The sequence below is a fragment of the Mus caroli genome, chromosome 17, assembly GCF_900094665.2.
Source record: "Mus caroli chromosome 17, CAROLI_EIJ_v1.1, whole genome shotgun sequence".
In the NCBI taxonomy this organism is placed as follows: domain Eukaryota; kingdom Metazoa; phylum Chordata; class Mammalia; order Rodentia; family Muridae; genus Mus; species Mus caroli.
This window is the reverse complement of record NC_034586.1, coordinates 11,380,701-11,392,418: the sequence shown is the minus strand read 5'-3', so window position 1 is coordinate 11,392,418 and position 11,718 is coordinate 11,380,701.

The window sequence follows — 11,718 nt, the reverse complement described above, 5'->3', positions numbered from 1 at the left end:
AGAAGAAGAAGAAGAAGAAGAAGAAGAAGAAGAAGAAGAAGAAGAAGAAGAAGAAGAAGAAGAAGAAGAAGAAGCAGAAGCAGAAGCAGAAGCAGAAGCAGAAGCAGAAGCAGAAGCAGAAGCAGCAGCTCCTTTCAGTTGCAAAATTCCTTACAAGAATTTCTTCCTGCTTTGCTTTTGGTTCAGTGGAGAGAAGCATTTCCCACAATTCTTACCACTTAAGCAAAGCCCCAACCTTTTTCCCTAGCTTTTGCCCCCAGTGTGAGTCTTGCTAATTTTTCTCACTATGGGTGAGCCACTCCCAAGTGTTCCTGAATGATATGATTACAAAACCTGTGACTAGAGACCGGGTCTTTGAATGACACTAGAATCAATTGTGAACATGTGCATGGGCCCAGGGCTCCTGTGGCTCAAGGAAGATGGCTGCTTCTTTGGGATATCTCTGAGCTCAATTTAAACAACTTATTCATTATCAGGATTATGTTGGTTTGAAAGTAAATTGGAGAGGCCAATGGGCAGCGCAGGAGCTGCCCACGTTGAAGCTCTCAAAGTGCCACAAAGATGTGATGCATTTAGATCTCTGAGGGGAGTTTAAGAGGGACAAAAGTGATAAGCTCTGGAAAGAAAATTTTAAAACAAAGATAAACAATCTGTTTTACAGAAGAATAAATGGGGCTGTGCTCTGAGCATTCTGTTTCATTAATCAAGTTAACAAATGCACCAACAAACTGAACTGCTAGCAAACAATTACCAACAAAATAGAATTTCCCATTCTGATCTGCCTCTATCCAACAGGTACAGTGTGGGACGAACTAATTTTTAAAGATCAAACCCAGGGCAACATGGGTTTGCATACTTGGCAAATGTTCTCCCATTGAACTGAACCCCCTGCCTCCTCAAAATATAATTAATACATTTTGCCCTTTAATGGATAACATTTTCTAAAGCTGACTGTGCCCTCATGCACTTGAGAGCCTTATTCTCCTTCTCAGGCTCACTAAGCTATACCAACCCTAAACAACTACAATCACCTCTGTTATCTTTGCCCACAAATACTGCTATGTCGTTTCCAGCTATCTAGAGGTGTTTTTAAAATGTTTAGGGTAAACAATGAAATTACTAAACAAAAACTGAGGCAATGTGCCATGTTTCAGAGAGGAAGAAAGGACAAATTGCTCTCTTCACTCCACCCATCGAATATGGAAATGATAAAAGGAAATATTGACTATCATCTAAACTCCTGCTGGAGGCAAGAATGTGCTTCAGATAGGCATCTAGGACACTGTAGCCCTGGTTCTTCAATGTCTCCATCTCCCACCTTTAAGGGATTCATTTCTACAGTCTGGTTTAGCTGGCCTTCCTCATCTACAGCTGTCACAGAGCTGGTCTATTCTGTAAAACAAGATGAATTTCCTGGCAGTACATCTGAATTCTCTTTCGCACGAGACATTGTGCAAGGAAGCTTGCCCTTTGCCATATAACACAGCATAATATTGTGTAAAGTGTAGATTAATACTGCATGTGTCTCAAGATCAATTATCTGGCAAGCTTAGCTATATAGAATGCACCTGGTAATAAGTAGGAAAATAGTTATTTGAACGACTAAAGAAATCTCTCTCTCATGTGTGTGTGTGTGTGTGTGTGTACTTGTGTGTTTTCACATGTGTGCCAGTGCACCCATCTGTATGTAGAGGCTAGTATACAACCGCAGATGTTGTTCCTCTGGTGCCATGTAGCTTTCTTTTGTTGGTATGTGTTCATGTAGGTTTGTGTGCATGTGTGCATGCAAGGTGTGCATTCACACGTGTATTCATACATGCACAGGCTGGAGACCAGTGCATTCCTCAGTTGCTGTCTACCATACGTATTTTTTGAGACAGTCTCAAGCTCACCAGTTCATCTAGGTTAACTATCTAGTTAGCTCCAGGGTCTACCTGTATCTCCTCATTCCACCCCTGCCCCAGCGCTGGGTATACACATGCATGTCCGTGTGCCAGCTTTCTATGTAGATGCTGCTCATCTATTAAACAGATTGACCCCTTACCATGTGCTACACACGCCACCCTCATCCTCTACCTTTGATGGCTGAGGCCTGAAGGATAAGCTGCCTATTCTTAATGGGATTCTCAAAGCTACTCTTAATCTAAGGCAGGCAGTAAAGAGGCAGGATAGCAGACCACAGTTCTCACCCTCTGCAGGTGTGCTGTGGTCCCCATTTATGTTTATGATGTGATAAAGGAAGGAGATAGTCACAACCCCAAAGTCTCATTGCTTGTATTTATTGTGTCAATCAGTAGACATAATAGAGACTAGAACCTGAGGATGCATCCTCTCATATTAACATAAGGCTCATCACCTCTTGTTGACATTATGAATCAAATATTGAATTGTTTTCCTATATTTCCTGGCATTATAATGCTCAAAGCCAAGATGATGCATTTCAGTATCATGAAAGAATCCATGGCAGTTCTTTTGTCCACTGCATCTCATTCGCATGCTTTTTGTCTACTTCTCCCCACCGGGTCTGAATTTGTAAGCTGTCAGATTACTGTAGTCTACTTTCTGCTGTTATAACAACATCCCTGACCGCGAGTATTTATAAAGAAAAGCCGCTTCTGTGTCTCACAGCTCTGGAGCCCAGACCTCCAACATAAGGAGCCTGCATAGTCTCGGCCTCCGGAAAGAACACCATGCTGTGCCAGGCCTGACAGGAAAACAAGAGAGCAAGCAGGTGCTTGTGGAGGAAGTGTGTGTGCGAAAGAGTGAAGGAGATGTCAGACGTGTTCTGTAACAGCCTGTTACTATACAACTAGTACACTGCCACGGGAGTACTACTCACCCCTTCGTAATGGTGCAACACAGGACCCAGTTACCTCTTAAAAGTCTCAGTACCTCTATCACTAGAGACTGAATCTCTAGTATGCACATTTAGGGAACAGAGAAGTCATATTATATATAACTCTTAATCTAAGAAAAAACTCATAATCTGCAGTTAGTTATTAAATAGAGTCTATAGAATATTCATTTATATGAGTATTTCCACTTCCCAGAAGGATCAAACATAGCAGTGTGTGTGTACATGCATGCATGTGTGTACATGCATGCATGTGTGTATGTGTGTGTACATGCATGCACGTGTGTATGTGTGTGTATGTGCATGCATGTGCGTATACATGCATGCGTGTGCGTATACATGCATGCATGTGTGTGTGCATGCATGCATGTGTGTATGTGTGTACATGCATGCATGTGTGTATACATGCATGCGTGTGTGTATGTGTGTACATGTGTGTATGTGTGTACATGCATGCATGCATGTGTGTATGTATGTACATGCATGCATGTGTGTATGTGTGTTAGCTTAAATGCAAATGACAAAGCTGGACATGGTGGTACATATCTATGATCACTATTCTGGAGAAGTAAGAGAAAGAGGATCAGATCGAGGCCATACTCAGATACACAGTGAGCAACAACAAAACAAAAAACAAAAACACTACTACAAGTCATAATTCGTTTTTGAGACTGGGCTTTACCACGTGGCCAGTGTTTTGTAACTTTTCTGGGGTGCCATGTGCAGACATCTATTCACCCCCAGATAGCAAGGCACTCCAACAGACTAAAGAAACAGTTCTACCCAAGGCTAACTTAGAGAGGCAGTGAGTTCACTGACGTCACTTACGGTAGTATAGTTGAGGAATTACTTACACAGGAACACACCAAAGTCCCGCTGCAGCACGGGTGTGGACTCACAAGGGCTGCATCCCTACAGTCTCCTGCTCAGCTCCCGGCAGCTCCACTCCTCCCAGCCAGTCTCCTCTCTCTAGCAGTTCAAAGCTTGTGTAACCTAGGGGAGAAGCCTTGTCCATCTAGCTGGGCAGTTTCCTGAGAAGTGAGTTCTGTTTACTGCAAGAGCCTTTATACGCAATTCCCTTTCCCTCCTGAGTCTTTTTTTTATTTACTAGATATTTTCTTTATTTACATTTCAAATGTTATCCCCTTTCCTAGTTTCCCCTTGAAAACCCCCATCCCATCCCCCCTTCCCTCTGCTCACGAATCCACCCACTCCCTCTTCCCTGTCTTCGCATTCCCCTACACTGGGGCATCGAGCCTTCACAGAACCAAGGGTCTCTCCTCCCGTTGATGTCCAACAAGGCCATCCTCTGCTACATATGTGGATGGAGCCATAGGTCCCTCCATGTGTACTCTTTGGTTGGTGGTTTAGTCCCTGGGAGCTCTGGGGGTACTGGATGGTTCATATTGTTGTTCCTCCTATGGGGCCGCAGCTCCTTTGGTCCTTTCTCTAGCTCCTCCATTTGGAGACATTGTGCTCAGTCCAATGGTTGACTGAGAGCATCTACCTCTGTATTTGTCAGGCACTGGCAGAGCCTTTCAGGAGACAAAGTGTGGAGCAGAGACTGAAGGAAAGACTATCCAGAGACTGCCCACCTGGGGATCCTTCCCATATACAGTCACCAAACCCAGACACTATTGAGGATGCCAACAAGAGCTTGCTGACAGGAGCCTGATGTAGCTGTCCCCCTCCTGAGTCGTAATTACAGAGGCGCTCCCTTTGGGAAGGGATGTTTCAGACAGGCTCTGTGTTTGGTGCCACGGATGTGCTGCAACCATGACCACTAATTCAAGGGCTTTTCTGAAATCTTGAGGATTTTAAGATGCCCTGTGTAATAGTGAAAAACATCTGGGAAGTTAATTTTGGAGGTCCCTGAAAACTTTACTGCTGGGAGAGAAATGAACCACAAGAGGGGTTTGTTGCAACTCCATAGGAGGAACAACAATATCAACCAACCAGACACCCCAGAGCTTCCAGGGACTAAACCACCAACCAAAGAGTGCATATGGAGCGACCCACGGCTCCAGCCACATATATAGCAGAGGATGGCCTTGTCAGACATCATTGGGAGGAGAGACCTTTGGTCCTGTGAAGGCTGGATGCCCCAGTGTAGGGGAATGCCAGGACAGGGAAGTAGGAGTGGGTGGGTACAGGTGGGGGAACACTCTCATAGAAGCAGGGGAAGGGGGAGTGGGATAGGGAGATTTTGGAGGGGAAACCAGGAAAGGGGATAACATTTGAAATGTACATAGAGAAAATAGCTAATAAAAAATATTAAATAAAAAATGATATTGCATATAAAGTAACATGACCCTGCATCTCTACTTAAAACAAATCAACAAACAAACTGATCAGACAAATAGCCCTGTGGATACTACAGTTGATGAGAGTCAAAAGTGCTAAATGGATTCCTTATTACCCAACACTGAAGTTCACAGACTGTGTCAATAATACTCCCATTTTCCTGGAGCTTTCAGTAGTCTCTGAGTGTCCTAAACATGAACAGGAAACCAAGATTCACCAGCAAGTCAAAATACCACCTTGTAAATGAGATGAGCCCCCGCCCTTCTCCAGACCGACCATCGGGAGAACCCAAGAGGAAGAAAGCTGACATGAGCTATATTTCCTGGCCAAGGAATTGGATTCCAATCCTGAGAACAAATAAGGAGCTCTTGTAAATTAGAAACATTTAATATTGGAATTCAGTGACTCACTGGAAAATTGAAAAATTGGCCCAAGAAATCTCTAAGATCAAAGAGACACTGGGAGAGAAATTTTGTTCCTGTTTTCTCACGGACTGAACCAAGTCTGGCCATCAGTGCTTGCTCAGTAACTAACGAAACCTAAACTGAAGAAACGGAGGAGGAAGAGAGCTAAGGAATGTCAAAGAAAGGAAAACTAAAGTCGATTTGCTGAAAATGTTGGACATGAAAAGTTGTCATAAACTATGTAAACCATTTTAAAATCATTCCTATTGTATTTTATTTGTGTGGATGGTTGTTTCTTTGAAAGTCTATCTTTGTACCGTGCTGGTACACGGTGCCCTCATTTCAATAAATAAACAAACAAGTAAATTTTGAAACTTTGTTTCACTTATTACAATGGTGAGGCTTTACTAGACAGAGAAAGGGGCATCGCACATCGCACATCGCATATCTTCCTGGGTGTCCTCTGGTCCTTGCACTTCGCAATGTTTAAGAGATGAAAACGAACGGGTATGAAGTCACTATGATACGTAGATTTCTTTCGATATGTGAAAAGGATGTTACTTACTTTAAAATGTCAGCATGTAAGATACATCGGAATGCTTTATAATATTTATAATATAAAAAATTCTATATCTTGAAAATTGTATGAATAAATGCATTTTTCACAGAATTATAATTTTAGGATGTCTGAAATGAAATATTTTGCAAAACACCACTTCAAGGTTGACTGGTGGCTGCTGTTTAATTTAATAAATACTGCCCCCTGGTGGTTAAAATGGTCAGCAACACACCTGACGCATAGCGTTTGGGGGAAATTTATTTCTTATACTTTTGGTTGTGAGCCTAGCTTTTAAGGGCTGAGCCATCTCTCCAGCCCGAAATTTTTATTTCTTTTTGTTGCAGTAAATAGGTAGAAATTTTTGTAAACTCTGTTTACACAGAAGAAATATTCTGGAAATTAGTATTTCCAACTCAGTAGGACCAAAATAACAAAGCGTCTTCCCTCTGCCCTGTTATCAACAATACTGGATCATTTCAACAGACAAATATATCTTCAAGTATCTGCTTCATTTAAAAATAACTCCCCCGTGACCTTAGCTGTGACTCACAGCATTGGGGATATGGAACTTGAAGAAGCTACCTCTTGTAACCAGGCAGGAACCCCAGTGGAATGATAGTGACACCAACCCACCCTCAAAGCTTTCAACCCAAAATGTATCCTGTCTACAAAAAAAATGCAGGCATGGCACAGGGGATGGAGCAGAAACTGAGAGAATGGCCAACCAATAACCGGTCCAGCTTGAGACCCATCCCACGGGCAAACCAATCCATGACACTACTGATGATGATGCGATCGATGCCTGCAGACAGGAGTCTAGCATGGCTGCCCTCTGAGAGGCTCCACCCAGCAGCTGACTCAGATGGACGCAGATACCCACAGCCAAACAGTGGATGGAGCATGGAGAGTTGGGGGGAAGGACTGAGGGCCCCGAAAGGGTTAGGAACTCCAGAGGCAGAACCAACACAGTCGACTAACCTGGACCCTTGGGGCTTCTCAGAGAGCATACATGGGCAGAACCTAGGCCTCCCCACACATATGTAGCAGATGTGCAGCTTGGTCTTCATCTTCATGTGGGTCTTCAATAACTGGAGCAGGGTAGGGGCATGGAGGGGGAAAGCAGTGGCTATCTCAGAAGCTGTTGCATGTCTGTGGGATATGTTTCGGGATGAACTGCCTTGTCTGGCCTCAGTGAGAGAGGAAGCATCTAGCCCCACGGAGACTTGACGTGCCAGGGTGAGGGGATATCTGCCGGGGGGGCGGGGGGGGGACTCATTTGCTCAGAGGAGAAGGGGAAGGGGTATGGGGATGGGGAAGGATTGTGGGAGGGGATAACCGGAGGGGTACAGTGAGTGGGATGTAAAGTAAATAAATAGAAAAAATAAAATTAAAATTAAAAAGTAACTTCCCCCATTAAAACAAAACAAAAACCAAAAAGCAAAACTTCCTTGAACTTCCTCAGCGTCGCCCGGCTGGAACTCCAAGCACAGCACCACCTCGCCTGACCTGCATACAGCGGAGGACCCGCTTCTGTATCTGCCCTACTGACTTCTCGAAAAGCTGCTGCTGTAAGCACTCTTTGTATTTTCTCGCCGAGTGCATACCCGGCTAGCATTTCCTTTCCATCTCACTAAAACTTTCCTGTCAGGCTCTACCATTAGTTCTCTGAGAGCAAACGCAGCGAAACCTTTTCTGGAGGCTGGGGTAGCTTTGGACAGTTGATAACTTAATTTTTTAAAAAGATATATTATGTAAAAAATGGTCTCCTTGATGGCTGAAAAAATACAAATCATTCAAAATACCCCCAGAACAAAAGGACTTTTTAGAAGATGCACATGTCATCTCACAAAGTGCAGGAGAAATACATTATGAACACTGGGTCCGTCTTGTCCATCGTTCTTGCTTCCGTTCATTCCCATGCACCTAGGGCGATTCCAGCGTGTAACCACCAAAATTGGGGGATCAGCAGCTCCCATGAGAAAGAGCCCAATACTCCAGCCTACAGTATCCATCAGCTAGCTGTGCAGGCTCTCCATGATAGCAAAACTTTATGTATTGTCTGGTTTGTTCAACTCAACCAATCCATATGTTGTGGGTAAGGTATCTTCTTAGATGTATTATATTTGCTCTCACACTGAAACAAGTATATTGCAAATATCTCATTATACTAAAGGCATTCACTATTTTATAATCTTTGCATAGACCAAATAAAAATCCAAAGAAATAAACACATAATCTTACTTTAAAATATGAACAAAATAGTTTTCAAATAAATATATAGATAATGCAGGAAAATAGTTTGTGACCTATATAGAGAGAAGTGACTTAATTAAAATTCAAACGTCTTACCCATAAGGCAAAGAGAAAGTTAAGGGTCTGACTCTCGGTAAGAGATTCTGTTCAGGAGCTGGGGCGATGGGCTGATGAATAAAAGCACTTGCTGCTCCTGCAGAGAACCTAGGTTCAGTTCCCAGCCCCCACAGGGTGGCTCACAACCATCCCTAATGCAAGTTTCAGGAGATCCAATGCCCTGTTCTGAATTCCATGGGCCTCATGCCTGCACACAGTGCACAGACATACACAAAGATTGTGACCTGAGTAACAATGACCACACAGGCTCATGCTTGAATACTTTGCATAATGTTTCACTTAGTTGTTGAGACTGCTTGGGAAGGATTAGAAGGTGTGAGGGAGGAGGCATGTTACTGGGGGCAGACTGTGAAGTTCCACAAAGACCCCATTCCCAGGGTGCTCTTTGCCTCCTGCCTCTGCTACTGCTCCAACCGCATGCCTGTCTGCTTGCCTGCTGCCATGTTCCCTGCCGTGCTGATCACGGACTCTAAATTCTGACACTGTAAGGTCCAAATAGAATCTTTCTTCTATAAGTTGCCTTGGTGATGGATAGGGAATTAATTGGGGCACAGTCAGTCAATACAAAATGAAATAAAATGAATAAATCTACAACAAAAATGTCTATTCGGAAGGGCTGACGAGACACTCTGTTCAGCAGTTAGACTGATTTGTTTTACCATGTGACTTAAATAAGCAATTTTAAGAGGTATCTAGCTGGGCGGTGGTGGCGCATGCCTGTAATCCCAGCACTTGGGAGGCAGAGGCAGGTGGATTTCTGAGTTCGAGGCCAGCCTGGTCTACAGAGTGAGTTCCAGGACACCCAGGACTGCCCAGAGAAACCCTGTCTCAAAATAAATAAATAAATAAATAAATAAATAAATAAATAATAAAATAAATAAAAAAACGAGAGAGAGAGAGAGAGAATCGTAAAGGGCCTAATCTTTTGACTTGTATGTTTCAGATATCTTGAGACTTTCTGATACTAACTGGTTTATCTTTAGTGCCTTCATATACCCTGGTTCTATAACTCACATAATGTAATTTTTTATTACTCAACTATACTGGGAGCAGCAAACTGAAAGGGAGCTTTATTCCCATTTCAGATACACTGGAGGCCAGAGCAGGGCATTGGGTCCCCTCTTTAATGAGTCTCACCTTGAGTCAGGATCTTTCACTAAACTCAAAACTCACTACTGTGATTTGCTAAAATGGCTTATGGGCAGTGGTTCAGCCAGCCCAACAATGGCTGTCAATGGAAGGTACAAGGATCCAGTATTTTTCACCACGCTGTCTCAGCTGCTCTTCAGTATACAGCAGTATGTGCCAGCATCCCGAGGGAAGCAGACCCTAAGGCCAGTGGAGGAATGAACTTGCCAGCAAGTGTGAGGGCAAGCAGGAAAAAGGGCAAAAGCTTTCTTCTTCCATGTCATTTGTTCAGGCTGCCACCAGACGGTATGACCCAGTTTAAAGGTGGATCTTCCCACTTCCAAAGATCTGGATTAAAAGTGAGATTTCCCACTTCAAAGGATACAATTAGGAAAACCCTTCACAGCTATACCCAGCCTCTTGGATTTTAGTTCATTCCAGATGTAGTTAAGTTGACAACCAAGAATAGTCATCACAACAGGTAAGACATTATGTCCCAGGACACAATTTTGTGTCCAGTATATGTGTGTGTGTGTGTGTGTGTGTGTGTGTGTGTGTGTGTGTGTGTGTGTGCGTACGTGTTAAAATAACCCGATTAGAAAAGAACACTGTTGGGAGGAGAGGCCCTTGGGCCTGAGGGTGCTTGATGCCCCAGTGTAGGAGAATGCCAGGGTAGGAAGACGGGAGTGGATGGGTGGGAGAGCACCCTCATAGAGGCAGGGTGGGGGATGGGATAAGGGGTTTCTGAAGGAGAGGCCTGGAAAGGGGAAAATATTTGAAATATAAATAAAGAAAATATCCAATTTTTAAAAAAAGAAAGAAAGAAAAGGACACTGTTTTCAAAAATGTTACTCAAAAAACTGAATGTACACGGGGGAGTGATGAATCTCAAGTTGCACTTTTTCTATAAAAACTGCCATTGGAGACTGGAGAGATGGAACTGAAGAAATGGCCCAGTGGTTAGGAACATTGGCTGCTCTTACAGAGGTTCTGGGTTAGATTCCCAATACCCACATGGCAGTTCACAGCTGTCTGGAACTCTAGTTCCTGAGAATCCAATACCTCCTTCTGGCCTGCACAGGCATTAGACAGGCAGACACTCATACAGAATAAAATAAATAAACCTAAAAGCTTTACTCAAAATTGATTCACAGTAGATCAAGGCCTCAAAATAAAACATGAAGTAAAAGCACAAGAGATGTTTCACCAAATCACAAGAAAGCGATTTTATTATTAGTATGTGTATGTTTTACGTGTATACATGTGTGTACTGTGTGCATGCCTAGCAATCACAGAGGCAAGAAGAGACTGGATCCCCTGGGGCTAGGATTACAGATGGATGTGAACTGCCTTGGGGAGGCTGGGAACCAAACATGGGTTCATCGCCAGAGCAGTAAGTGCTCTTAACCACTGAGCCACCTCTCTAGTCTCCTAATTTTTTTTTTTTAATTTAATCGCAAAACCCTACTAGATAAAGCAATCGACAGGAAGGAAAAGAGCCCAGCAGGGGGCATTATTACACTATTTGACTTCAAAATACACTACTGAACTGTAATAACCAAAATAGCACAGTGCTGGTGTAAATGCAGACCAGTAAAACAAAACAGAGAGTATTCAAGTCAAGCCATACACTCGCATCAACTGGATCTTAAACATGTGCATAGAACATACGTCAGAAACAAGAGGCCAAGGACTGGATATCCGCATGCAGGAAAAGAAAAAGAAACAACAAAATCACCTCAGAGTACAGTAAAGCCAGGCACACTGATACCGCTAGATAACGTTGGGAAAATGTTTCAGTACACCAGTGTAGGAAAGGATGTTTTGTTTGTTTGATATGATTCTAAGAGCAAAGAGAATAAAAGCCAGGTAGACAAACGGGATGGCATCTGACCAAATCCTCTGCATAGCACAGTAAAGAGCTGGTGTCTTCAGTAACAGCTGCTCGGCACACTTGACACTGTGGCCCTACCCAGAGTGAAGAGACTACGTGGATGATAGGAGAAAGTGTCTGCAAACCGCACTGTCTCATTCAGGGCTTCTCTTCCTTCACAGACATCATGACCAAGAAGCAAGTTGGGGAGGAAAGGGTTTATTCG